Below are 9,038 nucleotides of genomic sequence, written 5' to 3'. Positions count from 1 at the left end.
CCGCGGAGACCCGGCGGTGGCGGCGTCTGGTGGCTGCCGGCGCGCCGGGGACTGTGCAGGCGGGAGGCTAGGCGAGCAGTCCCGCCGAGGGGAGGAGCGGGAGGAGGAGCAGGAGCAGGAGGAGGGGACGGAGGAGGCCGGGCCCTGAGGGAGAGCGCGCAGGGCAGCGGAGGATCGCGAGCGCCCACTGCTGCCCGGCGCGCTCCGCTGCGGCCCCGAGTCCCGCCGGCGCGGCGTGCGGGCGCCCGGTGCTCGCCTCCCGCCGACAGGTAGCGGACGAGCGCATCCCGGCCCGCCCGCCCCGCGGCGCCGCTGCTCCGGGGGCGGGGACCCGCGCGGCCGGGAGCGTGGGGCCGGTCGTGGGCTGGGGGACGCCTGGGCGGCGAGGCTGGGAGGTCGGGTCCCCTGCGGACCCCCTGCTGGGGAAGGCGAGGCCCGTGCGCCAGCCCCGCCGCCCCCGCCCCCGCGCTCCCCGGCCCCGCGCGGTCCCCGGTCTGCGCCCCTGCCCGTGCGGCCTCACCGCCCGGTTCCTTCCCCGCAGGTGGCCCACCTTAGGCGCGCGTGCCCCCTGCGCCGCCCTGGAGGCCAACGGAGCGGCCCCCGGAGCGCACACGGCCGCCCGGCGCGGACCCCCCGCGCAGGGAGCGGGGTCCCGAGCGCCCCGGCTCGGGCTCGCCACCGAGCACGCCCTGCCCTTCAGCTTCGCGCCCCGGAGTGGATGCGGATTTACCGGGAGAGCGCGGAGAGTTCGCCTCTGGTTTTTGCTAGACCCCAGGGTGGCAAACGTCAGCTCTGAAATGAAGCAGGGGGTGTCCCCCACCCCGATCCTGTGGCTGGAGGTTTTGGGGGGAGAACTCGACCAGCCTCCAAGTAGTTCAACTTCAGGTTTCAGATGTCCAGGGGCGTGGGGTTGGGATCTCCTTACAGAGGCCCGACTGCCCGCTGCCCGCTGCCCGCTGCCCCGTTTACCGACCGAGCCCGAGGAAGCTGCCCTTCTAGGCAGGCCAGCCGACAGGAGGAAATGAGCAAGGAAAGAGAAAAAAAAAAAATTGCCAAATGAAAAACAAAGTAATTTACTTTAGGTGAGATTTCAGTAGATCTTCCATATCTTAAACATTGGAAGGTAAATATTTGGAAGAATTCGACTTTGTCATTTAACTTTTTAAAAAAGAAATCTGCCATTAATCTTGCTCGGTATAAAAATGCTTTGCCATTTATGGAATGGTTGCCATAGGAAGTCGACCCCTTTGCTCATGTGTTGTTACCTACTGCCCTTTTAGAAAGCTAAGCAATGACCAGCATTTTCTGGCTATCTGATAAGACCAATAGCATCTGGGAAGCCAAGACCAAGACTTGTGTTGGAAAATAAGCTTTTAGGGGTTTTTGTAACCCTGTCTTCTTCTCTGAGCCAGACTAATATTGATATGTGTATTTTAGATATATATGAATATATATATATATATGAATTTGTAAGTCACATTAAAGCCCCATTTTGAAAAGTCTCAGCATTTAAATTTATATTAGCTTAAAAAAAGTGATTTTACTCCCCCACCACTACCCCCCCCCCCCACCACCACCCCCATTCTGTGAAGCTGCGTAAAATCGTGTAGGAGGTTGTGCAGGTCAAATGGTAGTCTGAGATAAACGCTTGCCAATTACTGGTATCCTTAAGCTCCTACCAGAAGCTAAGCCCAGTGCAGATCATGGGTTCTTCAAAATAGGGAGCAGCTTTGATGTTGTAAGTTTGTGTGATTACTTTTTCTTGAGAGTTCAAAGTGCTTCTGTTTCATGGACTCCATGCAACAGACCACTGTTCATTTGCCAGATGCAAAGGGAGGCTGGCAGTGATTCCGTTAGCTGGGAGCCAAAAACAGGTTAACTGAGCTGCTTAGTTCCCTACTACGAGTCCTGAAAAGAAACTAGAACTTAGGCCCCAGCCCTGAGTCTCTGCTCTAAGCTTCACTTGCAGGAAGCAGCTCCAAGTAGATGGGGCAAAGGATTAAGAATTTGAGGACTGCATTTTTAGCTTCTGTCATTTTTTTTTTAATTTTAGCAATGTTCATTGATCAATGATCAATGTTCTTATGTTTAGACAGTAAGAAAGTATCATTTGGCTCTTTCGTCCATAGTTAGCTTTATGTCTCTGCCAAGACATTTGTCATTTCTCTTCAACAGCCTCCTCTGACCTTTTCTGGGCATAAGTTAGGTTTCCTAACTGGGCATTTATATGCCACCAGAACTCAGCTCTGCTGTAACAACACGGATATTGTATTGACAACATCAGCTTAAAGATTTGTCTTCCCCACTACATTAGAAACACTTTGAGGGTGCCATAGATGATGTCTCCCCAGAGCCTTGCATGGTGTCTGAAACATGGTATACTCCTAAAAAAAAAAAAAAAAAAAGAGTTTGTAACAATTTCCAAGGATTGCTGAATTAGGCCAGATGTGTTTCCATTTCAGAGCTGTCAGTGTAGGAATGGAGGCTCACAGGAGACATGGTGGTGGTCCACTTGAAGAATGGCTGCTGTTCATACATATGTGGCCTACGACTCTCTTACTCGGTGTCATCACGTGGAAAACGAGAGGGTTTTAATAGATGATCTGTATGCTGCTGATATCATAAGATACCAGAGTCTTGTTGAGCACCTAGTATGTGTTCAACACTATGCCAGTACTGAGCAAGAGGTGGACAGTGAAGACACCAGCACTGCCCTAGAGAAGCAGAGAATCTAATCTCAAGGAGAACCTAGACTGACCCCCACAACCCATCTTTACCGAAACTCATTGGCATCAGTTAAGTTACAAACTATGTTCTGCAGAAGAGGAAGGCTGAGACAATAAAATGGAAACAAAAGCAAATGAGCTATGAGTTCAACCAACAATCAGTAATACCAGCTGGGCTGCATTCAAGGCTTTTGGGCCAGGTCCTTGCAAAATGGATTATAGGATATATACATTTTGTCCTTGTACCAACCCTCTTAGAAATTATTATTCTTTTTAATAAAGATTATATATTTTTTTTTATTTGAAAGGGAGAATGAGTGAAACAGAGAGAGAGCAGAAGCAGGAGAGAGAGAGAGAGAGAGAGAGGAAGAAGTAAACTTCCCACTGAGCAGGGAGCCTGATGCAGGGCTTGATCCCAGGACTTGGGGATCTTGACCTGAGCCAAACATACACAGACACTTAAACAACTGAGCCACCCAGGTGCCTATATGATTTCCTCATTTTGTGAAAACAAAGGCACAAGAAGTTTATTTTATTTATATTATTATTATTATTATTATTTTAGGCACAAGAAGTTTAAAGTCATGTTATGAGTGAGTGGGAGTAATTAGGACACTAGGGGTAGAGGTGATTTATCCAAGGCAGCTACCATTCTAGTAAGAACTAGACTCCTAGTCCAGTGCTCTCTGTAATTAAATGGTTTGCTTATATTTGCTTTTGTTATTTGTTTGTTTTCTTTCCCCAAATATGTCATGGATGAGGGAGTTTATGAGAAAAGGAGAGAGACAAAGAGAGAGCTGCTTCTCCTGAAGATATTCAGGATCCACAGTACCTCTACCTGCCTGGGCTCACTATGATTTTATCTGTAACTCCTGCCTGTGGGGCTACCTACCTTGTACAGTCTTTCCTCTCATAATGACAGTTTGAATCTTTCAGGTTAATAGCATGAATATTAAGGAGTCCAATGGGATTCTTTATAAGCAGAGGAAATTGGGATCAGGTTAAAAATCCAATTTTAATAAACTTCCCAAGTCCTGATTTAGATGGTGCACTAATGGCTCTTACTGCTGAATCATCTGAAAAGTCAGATGTATTTTTAAAAAGTCCTTGTTGTATGAGAAGCTTGATAGGTGTTGTCTAATTGTACATTGTGCATTCCTGTCTTTATAGAAAAGATCGTGTGCAAAACTGATGAGAACAGATATGCGATGCCACCATCCAGAGAGCTGGCTGGGCAAGAGGTGGTGGGGGAGGGCGGGCATTGGGTTGGAAAGATGATTTTCACTCATTTGACCAAAACAAAGAGAGCATGATTACGCTGTGTGAAAATGGTATCCTCAAATAACTCCAGCTAATTTGATTGTGCTCAGGTCTAGAATTGTTTCCATTTCTTTTGATTTGCTAATTAGCTGGAGCAGCCAGCTTGGGAGAGAGAGAATGAGGGTCAAATCCAGAAAAAAATGTAGGATCAAGACTCCTTCTGACTCACCGCCCCCATCTCCTGCCTCTCCCCTCCCCCAGCCTGTCCAGCTCCCAACTTTACCTACATCCTTAAAAACAATCCACCCATCTATGATGAGTAGATTATGTTATGCTTTTTTGAAAACAGGATGCTTATCCCCTTTATGACACTAGATTTATTCTCTGCATGTGTGGTTGCAGGGTTGAGTTATAACTTTGACCTCTGTGGGACCTCGGCTTCAAAATTAATTAATGAACTAAAAATTAAATTTCATGACTGCATCGACATAAAAACCAATATATTATTCTCATTTATTTCCATATGTATTGAGGCTTGAAAGGTCTAAAAGAAGTTAAAACATTTTTGAGAGGCCCTGAAAGTACCTTGGGGTCCTGTGACTGGCTCTGTGCAGATGGCGATATTGTATAGAATGAATGCCTAATTGATTCAGATAAAGTAGGTATGATAAATGCAATTTTCTGCAGTCCATTTGTTGTGTTGAATAAACAGTCCTAGATAACATATTGCTTTTATTTCTGATCCCGTGTCAAACCTTGCCCCAGATCACACACATCTGTGCTGCAAAAATTGCAATATTGCAAGCCTGAAATGGCCCCCTCTTTCAAATTATCAGGCCCTGGTGCGTGCTGGAATGCCTTCAGGGCAGTGGGAAATTGTGACACTCCCTTTGATTTTAGGTTTGCTGGGACCAAAGCTGACCGATGCTTTGATGAGCAGGTCTTGCTGATTTTCTCTTTTAGGCCTTATTCAAGGACGCTGTTAAGTTCAACTCTCAGGAAAAAAAAAATTAAAAAATTAAGATCTTGGCCTTTCTCTCCAGCCTCACCAATTGAATTGAAACATCGACTGGGTGCTGGCTATGTCCTTCCCATAGAACAGCCCTGTGGTAGGTATATTTATGGAGAAGTATAAAATTTAATCCCTTACCTGAAGAAGCTCACAGACATGCATGAACAGAAAAATTACAATTCAGTCGGATGATTCTCACGAGCTCCTGATTCTCTGAACACTAGGGAGATCCAGGGAGCATTTGGACTGTGACTATCATACTCTCACATCCTCCCCACTGTCAGCATCAAGCAGCATACCTTTCTTAGCAGCTCTCTCCCCTGGGAGTACCCCCTGAAGTTTTCCAGCACGGCCCAATTGTCCCTAAAAACTGACAGGGTTGCCTTCTCTTTTCTAAGTTTTGTTTTGATTCCAGATTTAAAACCCAGCCAAAGCAAGCATCTCTTGAAAGATGCTAGAGTTCTCTTTCCCCAGATTTTTGGAATACTGCTTATGAAGAGGTTTACAATGACACTCATAAGAGCCCCTCCTTTATGATGGTAGTATTTCCTAGCATGCTTTGAAGCTCAGACAATTTAACTCTTAAATTAAAATATATATAGGCTTTCATATTTTAAGTGATCAATTTAGCATATCTCAATCTATTGTAGCACTATTTGTTGTAAACTGCTATAAAATTGACTGACTTGTACAAAGTTAGGAAAACCCATCAAACAGTATGGGAAACAAGGAAGAGGTATGTAGAGGTAAATAAAAATCATGGCATTTGCTGATTAGCTTTAGGCTAGGCAATTTGAATGCATTCTCTTTTTATCCCTATTTTTCATATGAATGCAGAGAAGTTAAATAACTTCCTGAGGGTCTCAGAGCTAGCAATGCTGGATTTAGAACCAGGTCAAAATCAAGTCCTTCTATGCTTTCTTTCCAACTCATGATATAATTTTCTCTTTCTTCTTTTTACTGCATGTGTTAGCTTTATGCAACTAGGAAGAGGTCTCCAGTGTATTTTGTATTTTATCTCCGAATGAAGAAGCAGAGATCTGAGTTCCTCTTCATGCCTTGAAAATGTACTTACATTCTAGAAATTTAACTATCCATAAGGTATTTAAATCCAATATTCATGGTATTGTTATAATTGCATTTAGTAAACTAATTGACAAAATGAAATGCTAAGCTTAAAAAGCTCAGTTCTCAGTATAATTGTTTTTTTCTCCCCACATTCAATCAGCCCTTAAAAACAAAAGCTGCTATGGAGATGCAGCTCCCAGCATACTTGATCTCACCTTGGGGCCCTGAATTTCTTGTGGTGCCTCCAACCTCAGCACTGGTGTCCCTGCTCATTCATTTCAGCATCACTGAGTTCTATAGCTCTGACTCTCTGCCAGCCCTGGAGATCAGAAGTGAGCTGGACACAGTCGTCATGCAGTTGGAAATCAGAATTTGTCTTGGGTATCCTATGATAGCTCTAATGCCCTTCCCAGCTCTTGTTCTTTATGTACCCTTGGCCTGCCTTTATGAATTCCCCTCTTTCTAGAAGTGGCAGTGTTTGGCAGGAACACTCTACCTGCCTAGGGAGACAGATGGACTTACTTACTGGCAAACTTGGGGAGAAAACCTGTAGATGCTTCATCAGCTCTGCCCTTCTTCCTCTCAGGAGCAAGCTGCTTGCAGAGAGCATCCAACCTGCTAGGCTTTACTGCTCCTTAGGTGTCCTCCCAGCTGGAGAGATCTGGTCTGGTCTAGGGTTGTCTCTCCCTCCCCAGGTAAGTGCGTCCCATTCTGGTGTTGACCTTTTGGCTCTCACATGGTTACATTCTCCAGCTTCACTTCTATCAGTGAGACCAGACTTACTGGGCTCTCATTCATCCTAGTCTTTGTTGCATGGGCAGGGAAGAGGGGTGCCATTTCTGAGGCCAGTTTAAAACCCCAAAACTGATTAATGCCCTTGATTCCTTTCTTTCCTGGCTGCTGATTCATGTACCCCTTGCCAGAAATCAGAGCTCATTATGTCCTGTCCTGTTCTCTAATTATTACCACGGCCATGGTCTTTCCTGGGGTGGTTGTAAATCTATTGTGTTCATAGTCTGTCTTTCAGCCCTATTCATACTTAGAAAAAGAATGTGAATGAACCTCCCCAGAATTCAGTAGATATCACAAATCCCAAGAGGGCAGGTTCCAGAATCATGTTGCTGGGGTTCTGAAATATTAGCTCTGTGATTTCACCCAAGTTACTTAGCTTCCATTTCTTGCTCGCTAAAGGGGGGGAAATGAAGACACTCTTCTCTTGTTAACTGTAAACCACTTTCCACATAGTACACACTGAAGCCATATCCATTGTTATTACAAAAAGGAACTAAGTCAGATGTCCTGTCCTTTCTTTCTTAGAAAGAAGAAATACAGCAAACCCCATCTCCTTTCCTAAGCACCTGAATGACCTCTGGATTACGGGGCCTTTAAGGGAACAATTCTTCTTGTGAACAGACAACATCTGCCCTAAAACTCATTGTTGCCTGAAAAATCACAGGGGCACAAAGAAGGCCAGTTCTAAAGAGCAAAGCTTTGGGTTCAGGCAAAGCTGAGTACAAACCTCTGCCAGTCCAGTCCATTTGTGTGTCTGCTCTGAACTCATTTCTTTCTTTATAAAACAAACAAATGTGGGGTGACTGGGTGGCTCAGTTGGTTAAGCATCAGACTCTTGGTTTCTGCTCAGGTTGTGATCTCACGGCTCTGGGATCCAGCCTGGCAGGGGCTCTGCACTCAGTAGGGAGCCTGCTTGAGGACTCTCTCCCTCTCCCAACTCCCCACTTAACTCTCTCTCTCTCTTTCCAATGAATAAATAAATCTTAAAAAAAAAATAAAACAAACAAATGTAATGGTACTTATGCAGAATGCAGTACATTGAGATGTAGGTAAGATGACACAGCTACTGTGCAGCACATAGCAGGTCAATGTTTTCTGAGTGGCTGCATATGGAAAATATTCATTCTGTCCCTGAATTCAGATGGTGCTATTATCCAGAATGTTAATATTGCCTGATCTGACTTGCATTCACCTGAAAAGCAAGTGATGTTGAACTGGCAAAACACAGCAAGAAGTGGGCCCCATGGAAAATCAAACAACTAGCTTATTTTCTTTGGAATAATTGAGAATAGGAGCTGTTTCTTGTGCGGAGCACATTATTCTACCTCTGATTAGGCCAGCTCTAGTCCCCTCACAGGTGGGACATGCCATTCATGCGGGGCATGTAGAAATTCTCCACACTTTTTCTTCCATCATGCACCCAAATAGAGACAGAACAATGACCTCCAAAGATGTCTGTATCCTAATACCTAGAAGGTTAATATGTTTACTTGTATTGTGTCATGAGTTCCCTGGTGCCAATGCCAAAATTCAAGAGGCAAAGTTCTGACTCCCAGGACCTCAGAATGTGACTATATTTCGAGTTAGAGGCTTTATGGAAGTAATTAAGTGAAAATGAGGTCACTAGTATGGGCCCTAATCCAAGGACTGGTGTCTTTATAAGAAGAGGAGATTAGGGCATAGACATGCACAGAGGGACAACTTTGTGAAGTCACGTGGAGAGGGAAGTCATCTACAAGCTAAGGAGAAACGCCCTCAGAGGAAATCCACCCTACCAACATCTCGATCTTAGGCTTCTAAGATCCAGAAAAATGAGGAAATACAGCTCTGTCATTTAGGCCACCCACTTCGTGGTACAGTATTAGGGTGGCCCTAGACAACTAACACAGTCTCATAAAGTACTTGGTGTTGCTTTGTAAGAGAGCGTAGAACTCCTGATCGTTCATACAAATAAGAACATTGCCTTCCTAAAGTCATATTACCCCAGTGCCCTGTTTCTGTTGCCTACCTGCTACCTCTTTATTCCAATGCAAATTGTTAGCACATCTTTTTCAAAATATTGAAAAACAATTATATTTGCCACATGTACATCAAATAATGCTAATATCTCCGTGGAAGTGATAGCAGATGAGTGTATTAACTATATGCTGCTGCATAACAAATTACCTTGAAAGTCAACG

At 44.9% G+C, this 9,038-nt stretch overlaps 1 long non-coding RNA gene across 1 annotated transcript; it reads left to right on the top strand.

Annotated features, from left to right (window-relative positions):
• Window positions 1-4,031: 4,031 nt before the first annotated feature.
• LOC118354324 (uncharacterized) lies at window positions 4,032-8,093 on the top strand. The gene is made up of 3 exons (XR_007409651.1): window positions 4,032-5,095; window positions 5,972-6,761; window positions 7,384-8,093. It is a non-coding gene; the product is annotated as an uncharacterized LOC118354324 (long non-coding RNA).
• Window positions 8,094-9,038: the final 945 nt, after the last annotated feature.

The sequence above is a fragment of the Canis lupus genome, chromosome 3 (genome assembly GCF_003254725.2).
Source record: "Canis lupus dingo isolate Sandy chromosome 3, ASM325472v2, whole genome shotgun sequence".
NCBI lineage: Eukaryota > Metazoa > Chordata > Mammalia > Carnivora > Canidae > Canis > Canis lupus.
This window is presented reverse-complemented; position numbering and strand designations above follow the sequence as displayed.